An 8037-nucleotide genomic window follows, 5' to 3' on the forward strand; every position below is an offset into this window, starting at 1 on the left:
CTAAAAGTAAATTTTGGAACACTTATATTATTTTCTCATGTGTTAATCTATTGTTAGAGTTATTCCTTTTAAAAATGTAAGATGTAAACCGAAGAGTTTTGAGAGTTTAATTTTAAAAATAAAGAAGACACGGTGAAAGCAAAGGCGTAATTTCACTATAAGCCGTGTATAGGGATGATTTTATTTAATTTTTTATTTGTCAAGAATTGATTAAGCTCCTTAATTAGTTCTTTTCCCATCTCTGGGCGCCTACGTAAGATTTCTTCTACCTCTTGTACAATTCTGACAAATCTTGAAAACCATAGATTGTTCTTCTCAGACAGCGTCCTGTAATTTACTAGGACATCCATTTCTATTTCAGTTATATTTTCGATCGTAGTTTCAGATGTTTCAAATTTCCCAACAACATCCCTCGTTTCCTCACTGGTGGATCGGAAATTTCAGCAATTGCACAAAAGTGCTCTTGTGCAGCTGGTTTGTGGTCTGAAAATAAAACATTGAATAAAGAATAATAAAAAGTAAATTGACGGATTGCATGAAGTTTAGCCAAAACAGAGAAACCTGCTAAAATAACATTAATGGGGCTGGCCATGGCTAGCTGGACAGAATTCTTAAATGTGACAGTGAATATATGAAATACCATGTACCGACGTTTGAACTACGGAAGAAAGATTTAATAACATGAGCAAGATCCTCAAAGTTATCTATACGCAATCTGAAGAGTTGCAAAAAGAAAGCCGGAAAGACAATAAAATATATCAGGCTAGAATCCATCAACTCTTTCATCCAAAAGTAACGCTCTACCAACTGAGCTGCATATTTGTTCGGGGGGGGGGGGGGGGGGGAGAGCTACTCCTCGTAATTTTTGATGGGGGTGTGCAATTCGGTTCTCCAAACGCTAGCTGATCCTATTTCAGACTAAAATGTGTAATTCAGTTCCAGTACTATTTTTCATATATCATAATGGCCTCTCAAATTCATACCCATTTTCAGACCTGGCTTCTAGAATCCATAGCCGTTTTCGGCCAGACTTTCAGACCAAAATGGTTAAAATCTTTATCCTATTTCAGACTAAAATACCTCAAAAACCATACGCTTTGCCGCCGCACATACCTATATAACTTATATAGGGGAGTATCCCCTGGATATTTGTCTTCTATATTTAAAAGGAATTCTTTGAAGGATGTCTACTGGTTTAGAAGTAAAATGATGTACTAGTGGCTATTTTTTCCGGGTTTACAAATTTAAAGAATTAATCTAAGTAAGTAAAAACTTGGTTTAATAAACACGTCTATCGGGAACGTAAAAAAGCTTTCTTGTGAAAGCTCACATGTTTTGGATTTTAAACATTCGAGCCATTCGAGCCACTTTTGTACAACATAACGAAATTTGTCTGCTCAAGTTTAATCGATTGAATGTCACACTTCAGGATCTTATCTCAGTCCGCTAAATCCACATTGCTAAGCCTAAACTGCCGGTAGAGCTAAACGGAGTAAAAGAGAATGTCAGCCAGGCAAAGCCATCCCCCTTTTTTCTCCGTTGACTGTCGATCTAGTTGAAGTAAAAGGGAGTTTATAATTAAGAAGCTACTACAGCGACGGTAAAAATTAAGCTTAACTTATGAATACGTTTTCGCATTTGTCATTGATTTAAACCATACAGTTCGGCGCATATAAGTTACAATTTTCAGCTATCTTACGGAGGCAAAATTAACGACCTGATGAAAGAATCGATGTTGAAAGGTTGCTAAATCCTAAATCCGAAAGTTTTGAGGACGATGCTTTCGATATTTAGGGTAAAAAAAGTTTTCAATTTTAAATACAACTTTAAAACTGAATTAATGGTGACCTTTGCCTGTTTGACTCTCAGGAGTTGCTGGGAAACGTTATAATTATAATATTGTCATAATTTTCTTTTTGCAGGTCGCCAAAATGTGGGTCGGTCTAGATCTATGGTAAACGGAGAAAAAAATAAGATGGCTGCCTAAGTTTTATCCCGAAATTAACAAAATATATATATATTGTTAGTTGAAAAATAATTCCCAAATGAGTAAATATCATTGCGTCTTGAAAGCTTGACCCTCACACGGTGAGGAATTTAAGGGTAATAAAAATTCAAATGATTCCAGAGGGCAATTTGTTCAAACTGCGAGGATCTTTCTTCTATTGAATCTTTCATCCGCAGTTCAAATATATGCTTCATATATTCATATTCGTTTTATTCATCATTCACGGGTAGATTACGAACTCACAATGTGACCAGCTCCCAGTTGGCTTGATAGCTCACTTGGTAGAGCACTGCACCGGCTTCGCAAAGGTCATGGGTTCGAATCCCGTTCAACCCTAATTTTTTTCAGGCTTTCTTTTCGCAACTGCTTAAGTTGCGTACAAACTGCGAGGATCTTTCTTCTATTGAATCTTAAATGTAAGTGTAAACAAACTTCTTCAAATGCGGCTGGAATGAGGGAACGTAAACATTTTTGGATAGTGTATTCTCAGAGACTCAAACCTGGGCCCTGTTAAAGTTGTAGTTTCCATCGTCACGCATCTTAAAGGGGCAGTGTCACCTTAGAATCGATGGAATCATTAAAATAATGGTTTAGGTTTATTAACAATAACCTTAGTAGTGCACAGAAACTAGTATCATGAATTATGTTTGACTGCGGATGGGTCGGATGAGAATTTATAGTAAACTTGAAAAAAATTCGCCAATTTTTTCAAGTTCTTCCTTTGTATTTTATAGAAGTCGCTAAAACCTAATTATAGTAAGTTCTTCCTTAAGCTTGGAGAAATCACTTAATATTTTCTTCCCGGTGCCCTAAGAGCAATTTCATGTTAACAAACGGTTCTTTGTCAAAGATTTAAGTAGTTTTGATTAAAATGCTGCAAAATCACCGTGACAGTTCCCGTTTAAGCAACAGCCATGAACTCTGATTAGAAAAGGTGGAAAGCCTACACGACTCCTACTTCATGTTGGCCGCTTGAATCCCCTCTGTCTTTCGACCAATTTAGCTTCTTGCGTATATTTATAGCGAGCTTAGAATGACTCGCAGGATTTGATAGTCTTTGTTTAACCATATTTTTAACCATATCTGAATGCTTTTTCACCACACCACTAGGCCGTAGCCGTAGAAATTGCAGGGAGCAGGAAGGAAATGTGATACTCACGGGTACAAGTACCACATGGCCCAGGAGTGACTATAAATGATAATGACTTGTTAAAACTATAAAAAGGCTACAATTTTACACTTGAGCTAGGACTGATTTTTTTGGAAGAAATATCAATAATCAATTGCTAAAAATATGCATTTCAGAACTTCCTGATTTCAAACTTTTCTGGGTAAACATGTCCCCAGATCGGCTAGACACCAGCGCCTTTGTCGCTCGGAACACTTTCCTCCCCTCTCCTGAAAGTCTGGGTAAGGCCCTGGATAGCTGAGAGCTCTACGAAAAACGATCGTCAATAGGTCGATCTCTCTGAATATCCCAAAAGGAATTAGCATGAGTTTGTGTCGGGACTGTTGGCGATCAGAGGCCTGAGTCAGCTTTGTGAAAAGTAATTGTTTACTGTATTTATGAGAAGTTGTACTGAGTTTTTCTCCAGGTTTACCTTGCTAGAAATGACCAGTCATTTTGATTTTCACTTTGAAAGGGTACGTAGAACTACTGTAATGACAGTTCGATTGAATTTCATCAGGTAAAGACTTTACAAGCGAGCACAGGGAAAGCTCAGGTGAGGCTAATTTCTCTCGTCCTGGGCCGGGCGCTGTGATATCAACAAGGGACAATTGGTCAGTGCAGTGTCAGTTGGACTGGTGAGCCTACTTCATTAGGCTAAAATATAGAATGCTGTGAAATTAAGATTTGACATCTTATTTATCTGATTTATGCAGTTTATTTTTTCAGCTAAGTTTCAATTTTAAGATTTTGGACAACTTTTTAGCACTTATCTTTGGTGTGCAAAGTTTCCTCAATTTACTCGGGAAAGCTAAGTCGAAACTCCAGTCTCTTAAACTCATTGACACAATAAGTTTATTCATCAGTTGGATTCACATGTTTGCGCGACCTTTATAATATATTTTTCTGTTTTGTTTATTTTTCATTTATTTTAACAGCTTCGTAACTGCTTCGCCAGTTGTCTTGGGCTTCAGTCGTCAACGTTTTACACTGCCAGTCGTGTTAGTTACCAATCCTCTCGCGCTTTCTTTCCCGTGAACAGGGCCGGAGCATATCACAAAAGTTCTTGATTTCGGTTTGCTGCTGTAAACCAAACAAAACAAGAAGTCTCACATGGAAGATTAAACCAGGGATGACTAGTTTCTGTTATAGTGCGGTGGAGTGGAGGGTGGACAGAATCTGCGCATAGAGCTTTGGACAATTAAGCCTTAAATTATTTATTTATTTATTTATTCATTCATTCATTCATTCATTCATTCATTCATTCATTCATTCATTCATTCATTCATTCATTCATTCATTCATTCATTTATTTATTTATTTATTTATTTATTTATTTATTTATTTATTTATTTATTTATAAGCTTTGCCAGACATAGGCAGAGATGTAAAACAAGTGTTTAATAATAATTATTACTATTAAAGATTATTACAAATTGTTGTTATCTTTACTTTCGATGCAAAATAAAAATATATTAAAGTAAATATGAATTGCCTGGAGAAAGAGCCTCTGGGTTTGTCTGGAGGTATTCTTCCTCAGAAAAGTTTTAAACAGTGGAGTTGAATCCACTTATTTGAGGGTCTGTGGATGAAATTTTAAGGTAAGGCAATTCAAATGCAAGCTATTGAGCAGTACTTTCCTGTGGTGTTGTTTGTTACGCTTTGAGTATGTGGATGAAATCCAAAAGCAACACCATTGAAATGATCAAAATTCTACTGAACAGTCCTGTGGTAACGTATTTATGTTTCACTGACAAGACAATGATCACGCATGTTTTAACAACAAACATAGCCTATATCACAAATCATTCTAGAAATTAAAAGTGTATACTGTTAAAAGAATAAGTAAAGATTTCCCTTTTCCAGTGAGTAGATTGACAGAGCCAGATACTGGTTTATCGACACTGGCGCCTATCAAATTCCATTTTCTGTGGCTTAACACAACTACGAGTATCAATACCCCACCCCTCGATGGGTTTTGATTCATTGAAGAGTTACCCTGGCATCATGTCAGTTCTGTGAACCACCTGCCATTGATCCATCTGGAAAGAGGAAGGCGACCGTTGGAGTAAAGTTTTTTTGTTAACTTGAGACAACTGTAATATACGATGCAGAGACCTGAAACCTTGAACCACCGTTTCTCAGATTTCCCTACACCACCAACAACAGCAACAAAAACTTTATTTATCCACGGCCAAAAAATCATCAGGCAATGAGAAAAATTAACTAATACTAATATTAACAAACCTAAGGAGAACTAGTTAGAAAGAAGAAATCATGATAATAGAAAATTAAAAACGGTGCCTGCTTTCCATGAATGCCATGCAATATGCTAACCGTTCATACTTCTGAAAGAAAGTATGACCACTTCTACACATTCGATTCATGTTCCATATTAGGTTCATGTTCCATGTAAGGTTGAGTTCTATTGACTGTGTTCCGGAATTTGAATAAGTGGTCAGGAATAGCTGTTAGATTTCTCTTTTGAAGTAAATTTGGGAAGGCATTTCTGCAAAATTTCGCTGGCACGTGATAGTTTAAGAGCGATATGATTTTGTACTTCTGTAACTCCAAAAAACTCTGATGTGGGCTTCCTTGTCGTCAGTCTATGTATTCCTATTCCGGAATAAGCTCAATCGAACGCATTCTTAAATAGATTTAACCAATAACTCAAATTTCTCCGAGTATTTCAAAATTTGGTAATCACGACAGCCGTTTGATGCCTCTTATTCCAAAGGAAAAAACACAACCTGTGTGTGACTCACCTGTTGGCAGTCCGAAGGATCAGACAAACTTTCTCTTTTCCTGCCGTTATACATTCTAGATCCAGGTGTGAAGCCCTCGTTTTCTAGAACTAAGCTGAATAACACGATAGCCATCAAGGGCAAAACAGACATCATTTTCGAGTTCATGTTTAAGGTCTCGTCTAGGCAGGGCAGAAGAATGATTTCACGGTTGTGAAACGAGAATGAAGTGCCACGTTTTATACCTGTAAATTCAAGTGTCAGGAAACTGGTCTGGTATAGCTTTGAACGATTTTAATGGTTTAAAACAATGAAGAACCCATTACTTGTGTTCATTCATGACAAACTACATTGCAGTAAGTGATTAATTTACTCCTAACGACAAAAAGACATCATTTTATCAGATTTGTGTAGGACCTTTGTAATGGTCGTTTTATGGCAGTAAAAATTAAGGAACTTCACGACGAGTAATATCTATCATTTGCACCTGATTGTCCAATGATTACGCCAATGTACCGTGCGCGTTTATACAATTTACTAATATATATCACGCACTACAGGTGTGATAGTATTGTAACCCTAGCTACAGGAAATTAATCAAAATTGCTAATGCCAGAATCTAATATTGCCTGAACGTTAAAGTTCCTCATGCAAGGAAAATTATCGATCACCTTGCCAGTAGAGGCGAAGTACATGCAAGGTTAGAGTTTTGCTTTTCTGCCAGAATTTACATCACTTCCATGTTCCGTTGTTTAAGGTTTCAACTTAAGACTCGTTTAAACGATTTCAAAATTTGCTTCAACGTGCTTTCGACACTTTGTTGAACCAAATGTCGGGGGCGTTTAAACAGGCCGTTCAACATTGTTGAAAGTGTAAAAAATGTTGAAAGCTTGTTGAATCAAATTTAAATTTGTTCAAACTTTCATTTAATGTCCATAAAACATTTCCTTAACTCTCTAAAATGCTAAATGGCGTTCAAGCCGTTTGAACACTCCATTCAACATTGTTCCAACATTTGCCCAACATCCGTTCAACTTTTGTTGAACTAATGTTGGTCAAATGTTGAACCCGTTTAAATTTGCCTTTAGGAACCGAGGTTATCTGGTACAAAAGATATTACTTATCCATAATAAAGATTTTACAAGTTCAAAGCTGTTTTTTTCTTCAGTAAACTTGTTTCCCTACGTTGATAAAAGTATGCGAAAGTGGTAAATAGATTACTGCGAAATTTGAGACATAATGGTCTGATTGAAAACTGAGATAGTAAAGGTTTTCTGACATATCCTTGTATTTGGCCTTCGATTAAGCTTATTAACTTATTGTGCGATATTAACCATTAATTAGATAGCAATCAGTCAAATGGGAAATACATTGCGGATGGAAGGAGGAGTAGTACAAATTTTTCCTTTCGGATGTACATGCACGATGACATTTACTTATAAACACATTTTACTACGCGTTTCTTCCTGTGTCTTTGCCAAAAGTGGGGGTCACTTACACCGACCACGGTTCCTGGTATTAACACTTTTTATCGTTTTAGATTTGGATCATTAAGTCTGCTGCATTTCGCATGCGTGACTGACATACAAGGTTTGCTCCTTCTTCATCCGCTCTCGTGATCGACCATCCTCTAGATTTTGCATTCAAGTTATTATCCTTTTTAATTTTTCCCTTCAATTAAAGGGGAAGTATCACGAAAATTTGATGTCGTTTCAAAACCCAAAAATGTTTGTCTGACAACAGAAACAAAAAAATTGTCTAGTTTTGGTATAAATTATCACCCCAGTCCAAAAAAACTCTTAATTAGTGCCTCTGGCCAGAGACAGAGTAGGCCGGAATGGATTGAAACTTGAAAAATGTTAGGCTAATGTTTTTCAAGTTTTCGTATTTTTGTATCTAAAATGCGCTAGAACAGAGAACGACTTGTTCCTGTCAAGAATTGAGTTGATTTCTCTCCTCTCGTTGTTCTGGAATTATTTTGAAGCAAAGTGAAGGTCTAATGTCATCATTTTTAACAAAAAAAGTCAAAAACCCCATGATACTTCTCCTTTAAGCCTTTACTAATCTGTGGATTCCATGGAGATAACATTGAAATAGGAGCAAATCAATCGCGACAT

At 36.6% G+C, this 8037-nt stretch overlaps 1 long non-coding RNA gene across 1 annotated transcript; it reads right to left on the minus strand.

Annotated features, from left to right (window-relative positions):
* Window positions 1-4013: 4013 nt before the first annotated feature.
* On the minus strand, window positions 4014-6144 carry LOC146453072 (uncharacterized). The gene is made up of 2 exons (XR_014859571.1): window positions 5942-6144; window positions 4014-4259 (listed from the first exon to the last, which is right to left on the minus strand). It is a non-coding gene; the product is annotated as an uncharacterized LOC146453072 (long non-coding RNA).
* Window positions 6145-8037: the final 1893 nt, after the last annotated feature.

The sequence above is a fragment of the Pavona decussata genome, unplaced genomic scaffold (genome assembly GCF_977016875.1).
Source record: "Pavona decussata unplaced genomic scaffold, jaPavDecu1.1 SCAFFOLD_353, whole genome shotgun sequence".
Lineage (NCBI taxonomy): Eukaryota > Metazoa > Cnidaria > Anthozoa > Scleractinia > Agariciidae > Pavona > Pavona decussata.